Here is a 23,440-nt window from a genome sequence, read left to right on the forward strand (position 1 = left end):
ACTGCCAGAGGAGAGAGAAAAACCCAAGGTTGAGCTTGGTATGGTTTCGAAAGGGAGCACGTGATGTGGCATAGGTGGGGACTGGGTCCCTGAGGACCCTTTCAGTCTGGTGTGTCTGTCTTTCTGTGCTCTGCCAGGTCTCTGTATAAAAATAATGTATTGCTTTCCAGCAGTCATCCTTCAGGAATATGATATTTAATGCCACAGATCAAGAAAATGCTTGCCTTGGAAATTATTTTAAGCAAAGAACTGGGTCTGCTTCCATGTTTTTCATCAGAAAAAGTGTCTTGAAAGACCAGTCTCATCAAAATATATCTTGGGCAGAGCAAGAGAAGAACACCTATGTCAGCTGTATGGTGCCTCTTCTCCAAGCTCCTGCTGTCTTCAAGTTGCTAGAAGAAGCAATGAACACAGGCTTCCTGAGCTAAATTAGTCCCTCTTCTCTGTTAAGAGAGTATACCATAAGCTAAAGCAGCTTTGAAACTCTTCTAGCTCCTCTGAAGACCAGGAAGCTGCCTTAAAATAGGGGAATTTTGTTGCAGCACTTAATCTTTCCCCATGGCTATTAAAATGGGGTCGATGGATTCCATGAGCAATTGAAGAGTTTGAAGATGTTTGTTTGCAGTTGCATGCACATCAGAAATAAAATAAAAGGGATTCTTTCCACTGCCTCTGTAACTGTAAACTCTCTGAACACTAGCATCTACTTTGATTCTTTAGCAGTAACAGCTATGAATATTGCAAGTGTCTCTATTTAGACATACATTGATGGGTTAACTTGGCTCAGGAAAAGGTAAAGACCACATGCCAGAATATATTTCCTTGGTGTACTGTCCAGGAATAAAAACAGAAAAGTGCCAGACACGTAAAGAATGCCAGGATGCTGCTAATACCACTCGTCCAAAGCAAACCAACTGTTAAGAACTGAGATAAAACCAGGCAAAAGTAATAGAAACGTTATCTATTCCCTACCAGCCAGAAATCCCAATGTGCATGAGCTAACAATGTGAAAAATGTAAACCACATTATCAGTCACATTTAGAAATTATTATGATCCTCTTTCCGTCAACTGTGCAGACAGCCAAGTTCTGACAGCTCTGGCTAGTTAGCAGACTGAATCACTCATCATAATTATACATTACTTACTCAGTAAACAGAGAGATATGTTATAGGCGAGGCTGGTAGCACAGCCTATTAAGGTTGCCTGGCACTTCCTCTTGTTAGATCCTGTTTTCAGATACTCACAACGTTGCCAATGTTTAATCTTTCCTACTGAAATTTCCCAGGCCAGGAGTTTCACATACAGACGGTGCAAAAAAAAAAAGGAGTCTCTGGATGTGAATTTAGAGCAGCACTCACAAAGGTGCAGCTTCCCCCCTTATACTGGAGCCGGAGCTCTGCAGCCAGCAGGGAGCGGGACTGATGGGGTTGCAGCATTGTAGCAGCATGCAGCAGTGGCTACAAGGAGAGATGGGGAAGGACTGAAGCACGTCCCACAGTGTGCTGTGCTCCCTATTGCTCTCCCTGTCCCCTTACCTTTGTGCTATGCAGAAAGACTGCCACTAGGATGAGTAGCTTAATGGTTAAAAATGGCTTTGAGATGCTAAGATGTAGAAGAATGCAGGGAAGGAGGGAATTACTGGGGTTAGAGGGGAAGGGGTGTCTAGCACTCATGATGGCCAGGAATGAGCCATGGCAGAGGCACACGTAATACAGACGTGGTGGGGAAGAGCTGGGCGGTTGTGCAGCCTCTCCTTTCCCATCAGCACCACGGACGAGCCCAGCCTGAACGTGATGATTGAAATTATCAGGAAAGAGTTTGCTACCTTGATTCAGGAAGCTCTTCTGCTGGCTTGTGTTGAAAGTACCACAGCCTTCCAGTTTGAACTCTAAGCAAAGCAAATGAGTGAAAACTCACTGAGAACTGAAGGTGGTTAAAAGTGTGCTCTGCATTTAATGCTGTTTCCTTTTTTTTGGCTCTCGAGCATTACTGCTCTATGATAATAAATGTTTGAATGACACTATAAATATTGATCTGGAAGGAAGCTGATAAAAATGAAGCATTGTTATGAGTGTGTCACAGGGGTTTCAGAGTGAATGTATTGACTGATGCGCTTCATAGATTCAAATTACTGATATTCACTGGTTAGTTTTCAGGGATTTGTAATCATATCTTTGAAGCACAACAAATCAATTTGATACATAAAACACTTCTAGGGGGAAAATCACAAGGATACATTGGAACAAAACACGTAAGCCCATGTAAAATTTTTCAGATTCAGTTACATTTAAGACAGACAATAATACAACATGTCTGTTCTTGGGACCATTGTGTCTCTATGATGAAAAACTAGCTGCATTTTAACTTTTTCTGCCCAAGTGCTCAATGAGATAGCCCCTGAAAAGGGAAAAAAGTTTCTTGGCCAGAAAGCAAGTAAAAGAGAGAAGCAAGAGCTAGAATGAAAAATTGAAAGAAAATAGGGAAAAACAGCAGAGATATCATGTTGCTGGGAAAGATGGAAATAACTAAGAATGGGCCTGACCCAAACTCCTTGAGTGCTTTTGAGAAGCATTTCTTGGAATCTATACTGAAAATAAGCAAAATAATTCCATAGGGTTGGTCTCTAGCTGTCCTGATTGATTGTTTGTACCTACAAAGTAAACAGGCATTAATTTGCTTTTCTGTTGGCACCAAAGTGCAGGCACAGTTTCTGAAGATGAAAAATCATGGCTGCAAAAAGCAAGACTGTGCCCAGCTGAAAAACTGAGACTTTACGACATTGCAATAATGAATGCTCTTTAATACATCTGTTGCACCCTCTGGTTTAGAAAAGTATAACATTTAATAAGTATAATGTCCAATTTGGCCCTGTCCTGTGACTTTCAAAGACCTGGGTCATCTGTTTAAAGGCACATAGTCCTCATTAAGAAAATTAACTTCTCAAGATTTTCTGTTGAATGATCTCTGTGTCGCTGGGAACACCTGAGTTGCTGTCAGTACATGTCCTTTGGGGTGGTGTGAGTAGGAGTAATGTGAATGAACTACTCAGTCCTTTTTAATTTTGAGTACTGTACAGCCCTTATCTTGACTGGGAGAGACTTTGTGACTTCCCTGAAGCCAGGTTTTTATCAGTTTAATTGCTGGATAAAAATACTGTTTCCTAATAAGGAAAGGCCTTCTGGACTTCATGCTTACATCGCAATTCTGACAAACTATGAAAAACTTCACTGACAGTGAAAGGGCTGGATTTTTATTTGGAATATATGATGGTTGCAATATTTGCTTGGTTTTGCCATTATCCCTTAGCTGTGTGAGAACAATGTCTGGGGATTCCTGCCTAGGTCAGTACACAAACATAGTAAATCTAAGCTGTATGCAAAGAACAGTCTTTGCTCCAAGTTTAAATAAACAAAGTGAGTGACAAATAAGAGAAAGGGGTGTCATATCGATACTGCCTAATGAAGATGATGTAGGAAGGCATCATTTGGTGGCTCTTACTGCATTACTGTGCTGTGATTCCCACTGTAACAATATCTGGGTATCTTTCTCAGGGTACAGTTCTCATGGTATTTCTGTGCAAAAGAACTGTCCAGCCATCCATTCATTCCTGCGAGGAGTCCTGATTTATGGCAGCTAACTGTTCATATAGTTGAAGAGCAAAACTGGTGCTGCTTACAGAAAAAAAAGATAGTGTTTCTCTAAGTGGTTGTTGAACTCTCCAGCAGCTATTGCTGTGCTTTAAGGAGCAGCCTGGGTAGGTGTGTGTCTGGGCACACACCAGCTGTCTCTATTCACTATGCAGTTATCTCACCTCCAATCCCTCTCTCTTTTTACTTTCTGCTATATTTATTATAGGAAGAGCAAAGACTGCCCATCTGCTTCACTTTCTGGTGGGATTAAGGAGCACTTTTCAGGTCCTCCCTGTCCCAATTGAGAGACTGGCCCCTTGCTAGGAATCCTGTCCCATCCTTTGCACTGCTCCTCTGCCAGCAAAGCATCAAAACGTCTTCTAAAGGTGCTGCATTATTTATGTTTTTGCAAATGCATTTTTATATTTTAGGATTTTTAATTAAATTTCAGCTAACAGTTAAAACCTTTTTCTTCTTGGAATTTGGGGAAAAAAGATTAAAGAGCATCTATTCCTATTATTGGGAAGACTCAGTCCCTCCTTCCAGCATCCTTCCCTTCCTCTAGTATCTGAAAAGAGAATACCAACTTACTAGCTTGGGGATATATGTAACTTGGACAATATGTTGTCAGCATGGGTGTAGCTTTACTTGCAGAGATTCACGCATGTCTGTAGCAGGTCAGTACAGATTAGTTTCCCACAGAAGTCTAGAGAGATTCAAGTTAATTGGATCATTCATGCAATTGGTTCTTCTCTCTTGATAAAAGCTGTCTCTGAATACGTTAATGCCATTCACTGAGGGCAAAGCTAAAGAATCTGAGGTGTGACATATGTTGATGGATGTCTCAGAAATCTCCTATGGTCACATTTGAAAGTATGTTTTCACCCAACACAATGTTTGTATTTCACACAGCTTGTTTCCTGATATCTAAAATAATAATTATTATTTATATTATTTGCAACAAGAGCAAAAAGAAAAAAGTAGTAAAAAGGAGAAGAGTTTGTGGATATGGTTTATGAAAGAAGTAATCAGAATAAATTGGCAACATTATGAAAGCCTCATTACTTGGGATTCTTAAAACTAGATTAGTTAAAACCATAAAAACTATTCCTGTTGGAAATGATTCTGCCCTAGTGGAGAGGTGAACCAGTTGACCTAAGAGGCTGTTTTGATCTCTATCTTCCACAGCTTCATAAAATAGCATGTCAACTCATTTATATGTTTTCTGTTCCTGATGAATGTATCTGCTTTCCTTCAGCCACAGGAAGCCTAAATCAGCTGGTTTTCCTAAATGTTTAATTAACTATCATGGAACTTGGAGGCAAACCAACGCTAGCTGATATGAAGGGTAGAAACTGTGGCAAGGAAAGGAGGAAGATTAGCTATTTAAATGACAATAGAGGACGACAAAGAGGGATGCTGACAGGACTATGACTTGATTAAGATGGAGCTTTTCATTAATTTTCATAGAGCAGCTCTAATTGTTACAAAAACTATATTCAGCAGTTTTCCGTAATTTTAATTCCATTTCAAGTGAGTTTAATTTAATTTACCCAATGACTAATTTTTGGCCTTGAACAAGTTAATGAGTAGTCCGTTTTTTCCAAAGGGAAAAGTGTCTCTAGCCCCTGAGACATGGACTGATGTTCATTGGTATGTTTGAAAGCCTCTGCACATACGTTCCATGTATAATTTCATACTTTTCTGTACATTTACTTCTAAAAACTCTGGCTGCTTGGTTAGCTCAAGATTATTGGAAAACCTTTCAATATCAATTTTGTGCTATAGCTTCCTATTGGTGTTCACTGTTTCCCCAGCAAAGCCTTGCAGAAATAACAGGAATCACCAAATTCTCCACAATGCTTAAGTAAATCTGTCAGACAATATCACATTCTTAAATTGCTTCATGAAGTGCCAATGTGAACCTTGTTAGTTAAACTCGAACTGCTAAATTAAATTTGTAGATATTCAGACCTCTATTTGTAACTGTTCAGAGTTAATCTGAGCGTAATAGAACTTTGTGGAAAAGTCTCTCTGAGGGATTTTTGCTTTAGGGTTGAAGACTCCTAAGACTGGTCTGTAATCTAAACCTTATTTTGACAAACAGACAGTAGTGGAGAACTTCCATGGATTGCACTAAGCCTTCCAACGGCTGCGTAGGAAGAAGCATGCTTTCTTACTGCGCTGTCCCTCCAAAATGAAACAAATTTATAGAAAACGAAGATGATTTACACTTTGCAGAAAGCCGACACTTTGGCTGACAAAAGATGCATGTTCTTTTTCTGACTTCCTTCGCTAACCTGCCCCATCTGTTTATCTGCATCTGAATACAAAATAGGTGCAGGAAGAGGAGAAGAACCACTTTCCCCATCCCAGCAGTGGCAGACTTCTGATTTTTTTTGTTTGTGGTATGCAGAATACCTCAGTTGGGTTATTCTAGAAACTGGGCTCTACTTCTCTAATGCTACCTGTGAATAAGACAGTGGGAGGAACTAAAGGCCCAGTGTGTTTTGCCATTGTAATTCCAGTGCATATGAATCATCTCATTTTTACTTTGTGAAGAAACTGTCTACAGTTTTGTATTAGAAGTTAATGTGAACGTTGGGTAGAGAATGGGCTCCTAGATAAATATATTCTTTCTATATTTAGAAGAAGTTTTCATAAGAAAATTAAAATATCTGTAACTTTTCAGTACAGTGTTTTGCAAGTATACTTTCACAGAGCATTGATCTAAAAATTGGTTGCCACAAATGTCTGCTAATGAGAGTTTGAACTGTTTGTTCTGATAGGTCACATAATTTGTATTGTATTGATTCTGTACGTGGATTGGAGGAACACATGCAAGGAAAATAATTTTAATGAGCAAAGGCCCTGAATCTCTGAGGAAGGATAGGAAGTAAAGCAGGGCTTGGGAATGGTAGCACACTTATTATCTTTTCCTTTTTGGTTTGTATAAGAGGAAATGAAAATTAGGTGATGTGAAGACTTATTGGCTGACTAGCATTTACGTGAAATTTGATTCCCTTATATTCTTTTATATAATATATATATTTTATTCCCTTATATCCTTTGCATGTAGCAAGTAACCACACATACATGTGCAGCTATAATTTTGCTATGTTTGAGCTTGTCTTTGTCTGGACTTTGCTGAAGGATGCTGGGAACTATATTATGAAGAGATGCTAATTCTCAAGGTTCCCCTCACCAAAAATATACTGAGATCATTACTGCATTTGGTGGGCTGCAGTTTTCTTTCATTGCTGTGGACACAAATCACTTGCCTCTGCACTGGCTTCTCTGCGAGGGAGTCCAGTCAGCCTCTTGTTTGGCTGATTCCCTCACTCCATTCAGGACAGGAGTAACTTTACAGTATATGTCATGCCTTACCAGGACCAGACCCATAGTCACAAAGCAATAGGAAATTAGGGTGAATTTTGGCTAGGTCTACTTTATGAGAGGAGGAGCAAGCTGGTTGTAAGCATGGTGAATTCCAAGAACCGAGCACGTTAAGCCCACGTGTGGTTTGGGCTTCAAAGCATCTATGGAAGCACAGGAGACATTAACAGTGGGCTGGAATCTCCCACTTTCAAGCCTTCCCAGACCCTACCTGCCCAGGAAGAGGATGCAAGGTACTGCCCGTGCTAAGGACATTCATGCCCCATAGGTGCAGGAGCTGAGGTAGTTTCCTTGCAAAGCTGTGAGGGTTTGTAGCACTGAAAGAAGTGTCCCTGGCACTAAAAGCAGCCTTGCACCTACTGAGTAATATTTCTCGTTTGCCATGTCGACTCTCTTTGTGAGGGTGCCTGTGTGGACAGAGCTTTAACAACGGCATGTCTACAGAAAGCAACCGAGATAAAGAAAATGCCTATTAAAACTCAAGTAAATCCCCAGACAAACAGTATGGGCTTGTTTCAGGGGTAATTTCCAGGTGCTTCTTTTCTTTCCTCGGAAATTTTGAAATGGTCATTTCTGTCAGGCAAAGACTGAAGAAAATAAACAGGTAACACACTGTACAGTTCTTGCCTGGGAAGAGAATGTGCTGTCACTTTTTGGCTGCTCTTTTCCTCACCCTCTTAAAGCTGCAAATTACACCTCATTTTACAATCTCTGCTGTGATGTGAAAGAGATATTAGACATTGTTGCTCAGAAAAGGCTGGGGTTAAAGTGGCCTCTGCCTGTGCCTCTCTGCCTACAGCATTTTAAGGCATCTCGGGGAAAAGCATGGTGGGTATTATTTAGTCTCGTTTTCTCAAGGCAACTTAAACACTGTTTTGAAGAGGAGGACGGACACAATGACACCCAGAATCCTATTTTAGGATGTCCATTAGTGCCCTGGAATGTGTGGAGTGAGCAATGCCTGGATTCTCCGACAGCCCGGGCTTCCCGGCTGTCCGAGGCATGGCTCGGCTCCCACCTTGCCTGCTCGTGAGGGCCCCAAATAATCTGCTGAGCTCAGGGATCACAGCAGGCAGACAGCAATGCAGCAGAAGGAACAGGATTCCCAAATGGCCGTGCTCAGATTAAGATACTTTTTAGAAATTACAGTAAATGGAGGCTCTCAGGCACTGGCAATTTATGTGGTGCTGATGGCAAACGAAGGGGGTACCTAGGTGAGTGTGACACTGACACATGACCAGCTACTTGTTTTTAATATTTTCTGCTGTGCTGAAATCACTTTCTTCTGGAAAGCTACTTGAATGAATTGATTTACTTGTATGGAACAGAGCATAATTGCTTACAGCGCATAATGTGCACTCAGATAGATAAAACAAGCAATATAACCCAATGGGTGCCTTAATGTGATGTCCAAGTCATGCATTTGGACACTCAAATTGGCACTTAGGTGCATAAAATTGACATTTACATGTCTAAGTGGCAATTTGGAGCATCCAGATTAGGGATTAAGTTTCCCATGTTTGAAAACTGAAACCCTGTCTCTTTACACATTGTTATCTGCTGGCTACAGGGCTTCAGTAAGCACAAGCAGAGTACTAGGGGATTAAACGAATGAACACATGCAAAGTTGTGCATTATTACACCAAATTATGCAAGTCTTGTTTGCGGTCTTGACTAGCTGCATGAAGAGAATACACACTGGCTTGTTTTAATGCAAGTATTTTAGGCACCCCAAGTATAAGCTAAATATAGCTAACTGGGGAATGTTGCGACTAAAGTAGAAGTGGAAAAATGGTGTTTGCGTGGCTGTGCCTTCCTACACTGCCTATATTTAGCAAGTTGAAATGCTGCTTCAATGTTCTAGTAAAACAGTAGTGATACAGCCCCGTTCACAGCACTGAAAAATGTGTTTCTCAGAGGAAGCAAAGGACATCTTTTCATTATGGGACTGATAGATATGATCAGCATTGTTAAGCCCCCTTATTGTACCCAAACAGTAAATTCTCAGTTTTATGGCTGTCATGCGAAGATCAGGCTCCACATCGCAATACGACTCCCCACCCACCAGTGTCACCAGCATCGGGCCAGGGGGTTATTTACACTGTTTGCAAGAAAGCAGAAGAAAGCATAATTAAGATTAGGAATATGTTTGATAAACGCGAGAAAGCAAGTGATAGAGCGGCAGGCAGAGGCTCACCCATGGATTAACGCCCTTAAATTAAATGATAAAATATGCCTGGAATAAAAAGAATTCTCAGTGGGAACTTCTCCAAGCTCAAGCCCATATGTTACTGGCTAATCATTTCACACCTTCGTCTGCCAGAGTAATTAGACAAAAGTGAAGCAGTACTCTGCTTATTTTTCTTGCTACTGTTTCATACTACCAGCTAAGAAATGATGAGTTATTTTAAGATCACCCCAAATATAGGGGCCCACTGGGAGTAGCTCTTTAGTCTCTGGCAATTGGTTTTACTCACCAGTTACAAACAACACAATTCTTTTTTGTTAGGGGTGTTTTGTTTGTTCTTTAACAGGAAAGAAAAATTATACAAATATATACCTGTAATTGAATTTAGGTCCTGTTACAAATGAAAGAATTGATTTTTGCTGTGTTACATGGACTCTAAGACAGCGTAATTCCACTAAAGCTACACTGGTGTAAAATTGGAGCAGAGAATCAAGTCCAAAGTGCTTATTGGCAATTCAGTAGAAAATGTCATCTATACTCTCGGCATGAGCAGTACTTCTAACCAGAGTGTTCTTACCTACATTAAATACAGGAATGGATCCAACCAGCAGCTACACTTCCAGTGCTGCCTTGGGCTTCTCAGCAAAACAGGTGAAGCCTGTAGAATGAAATGCACAAAATGATCATGGACTTGTCCCTTTCAGAGACTGGATAAGACTTAAATTTTCACTCCCAAGCCCAGAAATCCTTTTCACTTTTTTTTTAAGATGAAAGAAAACTGTTTCTCCTTTATATCAGAAGTTAAAAGAAAATCCTTAAGAAGTTTGGAAAGGGTGCAAAGGATTCATTGGTTTATCCAAAACACCCAGTGTGGAAGCCTAAGATGGACTCAGGTATCTCTTAGCACATCTAAGTCCAAGACGGCCACAAGCAGTTCAGACTGGCTTCTGGACTCCAGCTCATTACACAGTTGATGGTGAGAAGGAGGGGTTGCAATCACCTCACAGGGACCTCTCCTGACCTGAGGTCCAACACCCAGCTCCTCACCCCTGAAAGGTTAGGGTTAAATAGGCAGTCTCCATCCTTTATCTCTGTCTTGAGCGTAGATATCACATAAACTCAGAGTCTGCCTTAGGTGCCATTGTCTGAATAATTTAGAAACTTACATGCCTTCATTTTCTTTTTTCTCTTGTGCGCATTTAATACCAGCTTCACTCACCAAACAGCAGCATCCGAATGGATACATGACAGGTAGTCAGTACACACGGTGTACCAAAAAGCAAAACGCTCTGCAGACCTGCTCTGGAGAAGGCCAGGCACTTTCCTCCTCAGGATGGAAAAAGAAATAGGCTAATTATCTTTGACCACAGAACAACTCCTTGAAGACAGAATTAAAAGTCAAATAAGGAGTAGGCTCCATAGATGGCAATGGCATGGTTGGCTTTATCATGGATAAAGTTAACACTTTGGGCTGAATGTGTAAATGCAAAAAGCAGTTAGTACAGCGCATCCTCAAGGGAGTATGAGGGTAGAAAATAAGGAAAAAAGATGAACTGCAACAGAGACATAATGGGGAAGCGGGAGATTTGTCAGCCAAGAGCTGACATAGTTCTGCTGTGAGGTCACATGAGGAAGGATTATGGCGTCTGCACATAACAGCCCATCAAACCATTTGCATTTTAATCACATATGGGATAAAAAAAAAGGTGTAAAATTAGCAATGTGTTGCATGCTTAATTTGTATTGTCTGGAAATCATAGATAGAAAAAGGGACAATCCCCCTGAAAAATATTGACCATCTGATTTCTGAAGTTGGAATGCCCTGATTCACAAAAAGCTCATAGCTTATACCTATGTTTAAACTCTTGTTCTAGTTACAGTAAAGTTGGTGCATTAGTGCGTTGTCTCACGTTGCAAGCAAGAGGAATCTGAGCAAGCTGAACATGTGTCAGTTGTTCTGAATCCTGGAAAGAGTCTGCTAGAAAGTTGAAACCTAGTATCTGTTCATTAACATCCAGCAATAATAACAGTAATGGAAAACTCTAACTTACAGGAAAAAAAATAAAAGCAACAACTGTAAAACAAAACGTTATTTGATGATCTCATTTGCAAACAATAAATGTCAACAGCATCCTAGACCCTTGTCAAAGGCTCCTTAGAGAATGCAAATGTAGCCTTTATCTTCCCCTGCCCTTTATTAAAACAACTGTATAGACTTTGCTGATAAACAAGACAATTAAATGTAAATGATGTCATCTCCTGGCATTCGTTCACTTTAATGAGTCTAGCCAATCACCCAGTGTAAATATTAATAGCTGGAAAGCAGTAATATTCAAAATCATATTAGCAGATAACAAAGAGAAAATGGTGACTTTTGTTTTTAACTAATGGTGCAGCCTCAGCGTGCTGTAGGTGGCAATCCAGCCAACAGCCCTTGTCATTTTTAAAAGTCCTGATTAAATTTAAGCATCACTGTTTATTGTACAAGCCCTAACAAGGTGACCATTTGTGGTGGTAGGTGATGGGTTTAGAGCTGAACAAGTAGCTGGCTCAGAAAGAAGCGACCCAGGATGGCAAAACTGCTTCACACTAAATCAGCTCCCCTCATCTCTGTTCCTTTTCCCTGTGATGGATTTGCTCTCTTACAACTGCCATAAAAGGACATGTTCAATCTTGGGCCATTTTCTGCTGAATAGTTAGTAACGGTGGAACTCAATACCCCTCCTCTTATCCTCAAGCCGTCTCTCCCCTCTGAGGCATTGTTATCTCCTTAACACATATTCCTGCGCATTTCCAGACTTTTCTTTTTTTTAACACAGAAATAAGGTACTGACTTCTCACCCCACTCTTCCTGTAAATGGCTTTACCCCACAAAGCGTCCTGTTCTGAGTGTTTTCAGTATTTGATGGGGGATAGATGGGTTCTTACAATACTCAGTAAAGAACACTTACTGTTTAACAGAAATCAGACAAATTCAACACTTCCATCTTTGCCCTACATCTACAAAATAAAAGTCAAAGACCCTTCCTTAACAAATGAGTCACTGAGTGCATTAAATGTTGCTTTTTGTGATTTTTCTCTGTATGTTTAGACCATACTACTCAGCTTGTCCTGCCTCTGGATGTGCAGAGCATCTTCAAAGAGCAAATAACCACTAGATCTAGATGGAGATGTTCCACAAAAAAGCACTTACAGGTTTTAAGAAACCAGTTCCTGTGACAAGGACACCAAAAAGAAATTTTGCTTTGAAGCAATTGCATGTAACTTTGCAGAGGATATTGCAACAGGAAGGGAATAATCATTTAATGAACGCTTAGTTGAAATGGATAGTCAGCATCTTCATCAGGGATAAAAACACAGGTGGTAAAGCCAACAAAGTTATACTGATTGATTGAGCTGAGGGTTGGGATCTCTGCTTTCACTCTGATTGACTTTAGAATTTGAAGTTAAAAGCTCTCGCTTTGTCTTTTTTGCCATTGAATAGTTCTGATATACTGCTGTACGGTGCCACCAAACTTCATCCATACAGTGGTGGCACTGAAAATTATGTGGGAGTCTGATGGCAATTTATTCTCACATGCACATGCACACCAAGTGCATGTCAGCTGACACGCCGAGAGGTTTTAAGTGCTTTTGCTTACGACTGCAAGTAGGGGAAGAATGGGTCAGTGGTCTTTAGGGTCACAGACATTCAGTTGTCTGCTGTGACCCAGACTTCAGTGTGGCCTTGGACACATTAACTTACCATTCCTGGGCACAGTGTGATGATAGCACCATTCATGACTGGTCAGCACTCAGGTGAGGGACCAAGGGGTACCTCTGGTGCATAGGTACCCAACAGCTTCTGTGCTTGTTTCCTTCCTTGGCAGGAAAGAGGGAATTTATAAAAGAGAGTAGGGATTGAAAGGAGTTTGTGGTGCTGTCGCTTCTTCAGTGCTAGAGAAGTGTCAAGATGTTAGGAGAAATTTAGTCCCCCTGAATTAGTCCCCTGGTCACATGAGCGTCAGGGTGAGGATGGGGATACCAGGCTCTGACATGTGGACTAAGAGTTAGGAAACACTTTCCCTCAGTCAGAGATTTTGATTTGATTTCTTCTTTTCTTTTTTTTTTTCTTCCTGACATGTGCTGTGTAGATACAGAAAAAGCATGTAATTTATTGCATGCATGAGAGTTGATTATCCAGTTCAAAATCCCTTGCAATTGCTATCGGTCTGTGCTCAGCCTGCCTGCAGTAGGTGTCTTACTTTTAGTTATCTATGTCGAAGAAAGAGAAAGGGGAGCAATTCATATCACCACTGCCCAGGGCTGCCAGAGGCCAGCCTTCTTCACACTTCTTACAGTAGTGGGGCTACCTAATTTAAGTATATAGCCTACACATATTATATATACATATGCATATACATATATAAATATAGATGCACACACATAAATAAAATACTCAAGTATATACATATATAGTTATATATACAAAAATTCTGAGACCTGGGTACCACATCTTTTCTACCATTGCTAGAGACACTTGTCATTATCAAAGAAACCCTAACCTTATTTCAGGTGTGTTATAACATTGAGCCTTGATTCACAAGCAGCTTCACACCCCTGAGGGGCAGAGACTGATGCCGATGTGTGCAAGTCCTCCATTATCATTTTTGAGTGTGCAATGAGGATCAGGCCTAAATCTTTCTAAAGGTGAGTAGTAGATAAATGTGAAGCCTGGAGTTGTCATTTAAGTCTTTTAATGTCTAGAACAATCATCTCTTCCAGAAACAGGACTCTGGGTATAGTTTGCAATCGTTCCCTTGTAGCTGTTGATCTGTTTCACTATTTTACAGCAAGTAAATTTTCTTCTCAGTGGGTGAACTGCATGACAAACCATAGGCAAACTTCTGAAAAACTGCAAACACTTACACTTTACTGCAAATGTAACCATAACAATTCAAAGTACTAATTTTCTACCTCATATAATATGTGTAAGTATGCCTTAGCAACACTCACGGGAAACATAATTTAACAGTGTCTCTATCTTCCTTACCTCGAGAAGGGAAATTTCTGTCACATACTTAACAGAAGGCCGGCTGTCTGAGCTTCCCATGTGCTTATCTGCATGGTTTTTCAGGAACATCTTGGGGGGGGGGGGGGTTGTTTTTCTTTAACCCTTCACTAGCTATGTGGCAGCTTCACTCAGCTAATGAAAATATGATATCTTGGCTCCCAATCTCTCCCTGGGTTTAAAACAAAGAGAAGAATGATAAAAATATGAGCTGGATGCTTCATAGGAGAAGATCTGAAAATGAGGTCTTTATCAATTGGAGAGAAATAGCTGCCTGCTGCACAGCTTATCCGACATCAGGAACCACTCAGCACACCACGAAGAATCGGCAGCTGGGTGACTGCTTCGATGTTCTAGCTAACATTTGTATTATTCATATTTGTATTGTACATAATGCCAGGTTCACACATACAGGAACATAAAGATTCTACTCTAAGAAGCTTTTATTTTTAAAATAGGAGAAATATGAAGCATGAGAAAAAGGAATTATTTCTACTGTAATTTATAGCTGACTATATGTAAAAAACAGAGATTAAGGACTAGTGCTGTTTAGGATTGACAGTGATATTTACCATTAAAATCACTACCAGGTCTTGAACAAGTCATTTTATGAGTTAATTTGGATTCAAAAGAAAGAATAAAACTCAATGGTCTAATTTTTGTGCCACTCAGACAGTGAAGTCTGCATCATAACACATGAAATTTTCATCTTCCTGAGTCCAAGAGTTGATGTCCTACTTATGCACAACCAACAGTGCTCAGGTAAGGCAAAGTGTGTGGGAAAAGATGATGTCTTGTATTTTAAAGTCAAGTAAGAGGCATATTAACATAAGATCCAGAAGAGCAGGCAAGCTGGGAAATCAGCAAGTCAAAGGTCTGCCTAGTCTAAACGCCTGTCTCTACCTGTGAACTGTAGCAGATGCTTAGAAAGTATGTAAGAATGAGGGAAGTATGCAGTGGCATGTTCCTGGTGCAGTCCTCTAGTCCACAGCTATCATCAGATCAGAGGTGGCATCTCTTTGCTCGGTACCTCCTAACTGACTTAATTCTATGAACTTGTCTTCCTGAATTTTAAAACCATACAAACTTGCCAGCTACAACAGCCTGTGTCAATGAATGTCATGGTCTATTCCATGGGTGACAAAGGACCTCCATCTGTCTGTACTGAGCCTGTCCGTGTGTTGATTTCATTTGGCTATTGTTTTTTTTCCCTACTCACCTTCTCCTTACCTATCATGAGGTTCCAGGTATCTTTACTAACCAGTAGAAAATGTCTGAAACCCAATGTTTCTCCAGGATTGGGATGTCTATAGCTAGGCATGAATTCAGTATCTATGTAAAGCTGGGATGTATAACCCAGTCCCTTCCTCATTTAGGTGCCAAGTTGGTTGTTTTGGGTGAATGGCTTACTCTTCTTTTAAAGCACTGTCGGAGAAAGAGGAGGTGATATTTCACTCTTTATGTTAAAGCCTGCTGCTAGAGGAGTTGCCAGAAAGTGGGGGACGCACATTTTTTGTCCTCTTTGGCCATACCGGATCTTTGTCTTTTTCAGACACTTTTTGAATATGGGATTCAAATCCACTTCTCCTGTCCTGATGAGGTGCCCAAAACACCACACCTACGTAGTTGTGACAAAGATCAAGCTTTTCCCCTTACTAATAAAGCTGTGAAGGAGAGGAGGTGGGGGAGCAGCTTTGTCCTCCATTCTGCTGACAGTGACTTACTGTACAGTATGAAGTTAAGGAGTAAGTGAGGAAGCCAGAGAGAGCAATGTGAGATTGGAGCACGCAGCTGGGAGGTTGGACCTGGTCTCTGATCCAGTGATGTGCATGTATTTTCCCCTGAAAAGGTCTTTCAAGCAGGCACCAGGGAAGTTAAGGGCGAGTAACTTTCTGCACAAGGCAGGGGCTAGACAGGAATTTTGAGTACTGTCCTTTTTTGGCAGCTAAAACCTACTTAAGTTTTGCTAAGAGCACTGAAGTCTCATCATGGACCAGAGCCTGAAACTTGGGGTGTGTCACTTGCCAGGGAAACCCTAGCTCAGCTAGTCATGTCGTGGTGACTCAGAATTGGCAGGATACAACCGCGGGTGGGCAGTTGCTGTGGTACCAAGTGCTCGGGCTGAACCAGCCAGCCACCAGCTTTCTGCAAAGACTTCATCTTCATGATCAGAGCTGGCAGTCAAGACGTTAAAATTCCTAACTGTAATCCTTTAGCATGTGAGCTGCTGGAGTAGTATTGCAAACTTTGTAAGACGAAGGGCTTCACAATACATTAACTAATATAGGAAGTTTTGACCTTCATTAATTACACTTGTAATCCCCCTAACATTCATCAGGGAGTTCATGCCAGCATTCAGTTTTCCTGGATACACTTTGCTGGCAAAGATGCACTTTTTATGGGCATGAAAATATTTGTAATATGAACTGTTTCTCGGACATAGATTTGGGCACAAACCCAGTTTCCCCTTCCAACAAAATTTAAGATTAAAAAAAAAATTTCCAAACTGAAGGCAAGAGAAAGTGGAAATCTTTCAAATGTGCTTAACCTGAAATTGTGTCCCCAAACACAGAAGTGACTCATTGAAACATTTCACATGAATGGTTTTAAGATATTTCACCTGAATTTCTAACTAATCTTTTTGACAACTCTTTTTTTAAAATGACCTTCCATTTGAAAATGCAGCCATTTAAAGTGATAATTTTAAAGAAAAAAGAACCCTTTGTTTTCCAAATTCCTAATGGACATCTCCTCTCCCTCCATCCTCATCCCTCACGATTCCCTCTGCTCCAGTAATTAGAAACAGAAATTTCATTGCAAAGCCCCCATTTAAAAACTTTCTCTCTCCTAAGTCATTGCACTGGATGACATTTTTGCTGTGTCTAGGACTGCTCTCAAGGAAATGTACTTGCTCAGACATTTAGTTCAAGCCAAGAACATTTTTGACACCCACAAGGAGTCTGCCAAGTGACTGTGAGCACCATGCATTAGAGTGTCATTCCAGCTGTAGGAAAACCTAAACCACATGAGCAAGTTGAACCACGATTCCCTCCTGCCTAAGAAAAAAAGAAATTCACATATGTATGATGGCATTTCAGTTCTAACTGAACTGCCTATAAGATGGCAAAATGCAGGAGGTTGGAGAGGAGCTTATTCACTGCTGAGCAATGTTAAGCAAATATTTACCGCAACATCGGATGCGTGACAAAGCTTTAAACCTCCTGTGCTTTAGTGAACCTGAGGAACCTCTCATTTGAATGAGACACAACTCAGGCATTAGTCAGACAGGAGATGAGATGCAGTCCTATAAAATAACCACATTAGTATGAAAAATGAGACATAAAGCAAACTGTCCCCATATGTTGCTATCCATACCTCAGAAAGATTTTTCTTGAAGTTTTACTGTAATGATCATCAAGGGAGTTTACATGCCCTGGCCTGGAATTGATATTAATCTAGAGGGGAGGAAAGGGGGACAAACTTAGACAAAGAGATATCCAGGAAATAGGGACAGATGGGAGATAGTTGAAATAAAAAAGTATTGGCAGGGGAGACAGCAAATGCTTTCCACTGAACTGCATCTGGGTACTGAGCATGGTGTTCTCATAAAAACAAGGAAAACTGCTTGGGGTCCTGTGCTGCTTACATGCAACGCAGTTGTCTATCTTGCTGCATTACTGATTACTTGCAACAGCTTTTTAATGTAGTTTGGGGGATACAGTATATGTATCATTTCTTTATTACAGTCTTTCAATCATCATCATGCTACAAAGGAAAACCATTGTTTGGAGCAGATGCACTCCTTTATTTGCTAATATGTTCTTGGTTGACACTAATTTGCCACAGCAAAATTTAGCATCCGTCTTCAAAATGCTGCTCACTAATGCCATTCCAAAAACCAATGGGTATGCAATAAACAGCATCAAACAACCCATAATAAAGCAGTTTTACTACAGATGTTCATTATGCACATGAGTCTCTGTAGCAGCCTGTGTATTTTGGAGAAATGTTTGAAATTAGTTTGGAAAAGCAGTAATTAAAATTAGTTATTTCTCCTCATAAAATTCAGTAAAATCAGAACCACAGACATGTCACAGTGCTCGATTCCTAGGAGTGATTCCCCTCTCCCCATCCTTCAAAGCACGTTTGATAATTTTGTTGTAGACTTGGGTATCATACCCAAAGCTACTCTGCATTCCAAAAGACATCATGCTCGTGAGTAGCAAATATTTGGACTTCAGAGATTCGGTGCTGTTCTCATTAGTACTTCTGAACACGCTCCTGATTGTCATTTTCCCTAAGAACCCATTGGATACATGTAATGAATGCACTGCTTGCTGGATTAATTGTCCTGTGAACTCATGGCCTGCCTTTTGTACCCTAATTTCCTTACAGTGCAATGGAAAGTGTTTGTCGTGTGCTGTGGCTCTCCCCAGTGACTGGATATATAAGTAACTTCTGATGATACGAACTGACTTGCACTCAGAGCCTCACCATGTGAACACAACTGAACCCACCATGTGATGAGGATGGCTTCATTTTACATTTTTAAATACAATTTTAAAATTTACATTTTAATTTACGACGTTCAGCTGGCTGGCTCGATGAAGGTCTCCTATCTGGAGTGCAAAGGTACCAAGCTCTTTCCTGGAAGGCTGCGTGGCCTGGCTAAAAGACTAAGGATCTTGGTCTAACTGTTCTCAGCATCTCTGTGCTTGGGTCACTACTTCTAGCACTCATCAGCAGAAGAGAATAGGATTTTTATGAAATGATGAAGGTTTTGTTTCAGCATTTGATCCTTTCTCACCCCAAGTGACAGAAAATTTCATTGTGTTAAGGGAAAATTAAAATTATTAGTCAGATTTTTTTTCCCAAGCCTTTTCATGTAGTTTTAATTTTTGGCATAAATTCAGGTTGAGTTTAATTTTAACTAAACTGGTTTTGCTTTTCTTTTTTTCCTCCCATCCCTCGTCTGAATGTGGTAATTTTTTGCAGTGAAGTCTTCTCTAGTAGTGTGTCTAGCGGTTTAATGCGTGTGGTCCTTTGTTCTTGATCTGCTCATATTGGATGAGCAAGCATTCAATATTCAGACAAAACAAGTGGAGCATTAATCACCTCCTGTGGTATGTGGACCCTGACAGGCTCTTAGGTACCCTAAGCAAAGGAGAAATGTGTCAGAACAAAATTGTCTGAGCAAACACTGCTGAATTTGGGCAAAATTTAGATCTTAAATGGCAAATTTTTTTCTCTCGGACCCAACTTTGAAGGAGTTTGTGAGAAAAAGCTGGAATCCTCATCTCCTAGTAAGCGTGGAGTGTCAGGAATAAGTTCCTTTCCTTCACAGAGCACAAGGGACTACAGAAGGAAGCAGTGAGAAGATGGTATCAATCAGACTTGAAGGTAACCACAAAATAGCTGTGGAATGAGTTCCCGACATTGCCTGTGAGTTTTACATGCAGATGTGGCATTCATCAATTCCCAATGACATCAGTCTGTGTGTTGCAATATCAGGACATGAGGCATGATTGATTAATCTGTAGCTCTGACTCCATTTCCTGACCTAATAATTCCCTGCTCTCCAATGCAGAATATGAAGGCTCAAACAAAAGAAAAAAAAGGGAAAATGAGATCCCCTTACTTCATTCTTTTGAATAGGAAGATAAATGAGCTCCCTATTGAATAAGGCAGAGATTTGCTGAAAAGTGCTAACTGTATTTGGGTGTACAGTGTGAATTTATAATAATGAAAAAAGACATCTCTCTGAGTCACAGATATGTGACAAGAGAAACATTAAGTGCAATTAAATATCATGTTAAAAACTGGTTTTGGAGTATGTCCATTCCCTTATAGGGCAGTTTGGCTTCAGAAATGACCTTGTTTTTGAAACCTGTGCCTGCACCCTCCACCCATAAAGGCAACTTAATAAACTTTCTAGACCTGAAATGAATGTTTAGATGACACTATGAATACAGTGTATGCTAAAGACCTTCTATTCCATTTTCTATAACCATAAACAGATACGCTTTAATGGTCTGATGCCTTTACCTTAAAAAATTCCAATTTAGTTCCCTAGAGCTATAATAATAAAAACTGCTGACATTCTGTTTTTATTTTTCAGGGTAAGAAGAACCTCTCTTATAAGGGCTCCTCTGTATTTGTAGATTGGTGCGATCAAGCTAGGTCTTAGAATCAGGCATCTTTGTTAAGAAGAAAGGCACCTGAGAGGGATGTGACGTGGACTTTTAAACTTAACACAGGTGACAGCAAGTCTTTCAACACATGAAGCCTATTCATTTTTTGTCTTGAAAATAGCTTTGTAAATGTCAGAGCCTAAAATTCATTTGGTTCATCTTTGCTTTCTTTCGGCAGTATTTCTATCTTTCCGAGTTTGAAGAGAGGAGCCATCCATTTCTGTCAGAACAAATGCACTGTGCAGGCAGGGAATCCCTTTTTGCTAGGCTTGCTGTGCCTGCTTCTGCAATTGCTGAGTTATAAGAGTTCAGGTTCTGGTTTTTGAAAACCCCTACATGGCAGACAGGGAGAATAAGGCCTTAAATTTTTTGTTTTCTTGGTTTTTAAACTTAAATGCACATAAAATGCAAATGGGGAGTAGTAGACTGCATTATGTCTAAGAGAGAAAATACTCTCTGCTGCAGAAACTATATCCCTCTCCTGTGGCATGTCATAAAATGTCTTACATATTTAAACTCAAATCCGAAATGGCAATACAGAGTTAGATGTGGATGCAGCATTCTGCTGCCTATTACAGTAAGTGTTGACATTGTATTGAAAGCACATTTCTTATATTGATCTGACAGAATTCAATCTTCAGATATCTCAGAGCAACCAGCATGGGGTTATTCAGTATCTGCACAAACCATATTCTAATAGTTTTCACTAGGAATGATCATGGCACTCTTTCATAGGCCTGCATTTCACTATTTTTGCTGATTCTTCTATTTTTTTTTGTTTTTTAAGCATTTCCTCAAGAGTTTGTGTTCAAACTACATTCATAAGGCTTCTGCAGATTTTAATCTCTTTACAAAAGATATAATCCCATTCTTTTTGTTTCTTTGTTTTCGCCTACCAGGAACACTTCTACCCTACTGATGTTGCAAGTTGTTTTTTCCCCCTTACACAGAAGTGCAGGAACAGGCACTGTACACAGCCCAGCTCTGTATCCTGTATTATACAGTGTCCAAAAGCAAACAGATACCTAATGAGTACTGTAAGACTGAAGCAAGTACCTAGCAACACTCCTCCAGAATATCCTCCCAGTGGTCTGTGGCTGAGGGCCTCCCCAAGGCAGAGGGGATGTAGCTAATAACACAAAACAGGTTCTTTTCTTCCATGGATTTGTCCTGTCACTTCTTGAACCCAGGCTGCTACAAATGCAATTTTAAAATTCATTTTTAGAGAGGAATGCTTAGCAGTGAGGCTACAGAAAAATTGCCTGTCAAATTGTAGGTTGACTAAAATCACACTTTGAGTTATTCTCTTCTGATCAGTGTATTGGATAGCAATAACCTGAGGCTTGTCCCGAATGTTTGTGACAGCAGCGATTAGGTCTGAGCACTGGAAACCTTTGCTATGTGCTTATGATCTCCAGGGTCAGAGGTTTATATAGCTAAGGCGAAAGGAAAGAGAGCAGAAAGAACTGGGAAACCACAGAAATACAGGAACTGTAGTGAAGTTGGTCATAGGAGCACAGGTCCAACTTTTGAGGCCATTAAATCTGGCTGCTTAATACTTGAGGCAGCCAGCTCTTGCTGTCCCTGCACACTGTGGTGAGAATGTCAAATAGCCAGGGCAAGGTTTGTAAGCAGAGGTATTATCTTGCTGGAAAAAACCAACAAGCACTCCTTCAGGCACATGAGCCTTATTTTACGTCTGAAGAGAATGAAATGTAGGTTGACAACAGTATATGCTTGGACCGTCATGGTTACAACACTTCTATCATTGCAATTCTGTCATTTAATTATTTTTCATTGCTAAGAACTGCCGAGGAGTATGTCAATTTAAATTACAAAGCACCAAGAGGAGCTTCACGAAAAATGACCCTCCCTGTATAAACCTGAATGTCGTGGTTTAACACCAGCCAGCAACTAAGCACCATGCAGCAGCTCACTTACTCCCCCCTCCACCCAGTGAGATGGGGGAGAAAATTGCGAAAAGATGTAAAACTCGTGGGTTGAGATAAGAATGGTTTAATAGAACAGAAAAGAGGAAACTAATAATGATAATGATAACACTAATAAAATGCTAACAGTAATAATAAAAGGATTGGAATATACAAGTGATGCACAGTGCAATTGCTCACCCGCCGATCGACACCGTTAGTCCCCGAGCGGTGATCTCCCTGCCCCCACTCCCCCCAGTTTATATACTGGACATGACATCACATGGTATGGAATACCCCGTTGGCCACTTTGGGTCAGGTGCCCTGGCTGTGTCCTGTGCCAACTTCTTGTGCCCCTCCAGCTTTCTCGCTGGCTGGGCATGAGAAGCTGAAAAATCCTTGACTTTAGTCTAAACACTACCGAGCAACAACTGAAAACATCAGTGTTATCAACATTCTTCTCATACTGAACTCAAAACATAGCACCGTATCAGCTACTAGGAAGACAATCAACTCTATCCCAGCTGAAACCAGGACACTGAATTTTGTGCAAAATTCTAGGAAAATTTCTTAACCAAACCCTGTTATTTTTGTATCCTATTTCAGACTAAGCTTCAGCTTAGTGTTAGAATGGAAGTTAGGTTTAGAAAGTCTGAAAGAAAACTCAGCTCATGCTTTTGATCGAGAGCTGAGGAAATTCCTGGTCAACACCAACCTTCTAAGATCTGGTGAACATGAGAGCTATGCTGGCATCCAAAAATGAGGCAGCTCTCAAGGTGCTTCTTCATATTCTGTAGAAACTTTTCCTGAGGAACTGAAGCCCTGATCCGCTAAAATCTTTCCAGGGTGGGAGTCTGTTCTGTAGTCCCCTATTCATACTGTCCTCTAAGTAATGTGTTTTCTCCTCCTGAAGCAGAATGGACTTTCACAGCTATTGGCAAAGCATTTTCCCCTTTTTCATGCTCCTGCCCTTCTCAGTAGAAGTTCTAAACCTTTATTCTTGCAAGAAAAGGCACATTAGAGGAGGACACACCTCCCCTTGGATTCAGCTAAGCTT

This window comes from Harpia harpyja, chromosome 3 (genome assembly GCF_026419915.1).
Source record: "Harpia harpyja isolate bHarHar1 chromosome 3, bHarHar1 primary haplotype, whole genome shotgun sequence".
NCBI classification, from domain to species: Eukaryota; Metazoa; Chordata; class Aves; order Accipitriformes; family Accipitridae; genus Harpia; species Harpia harpyja.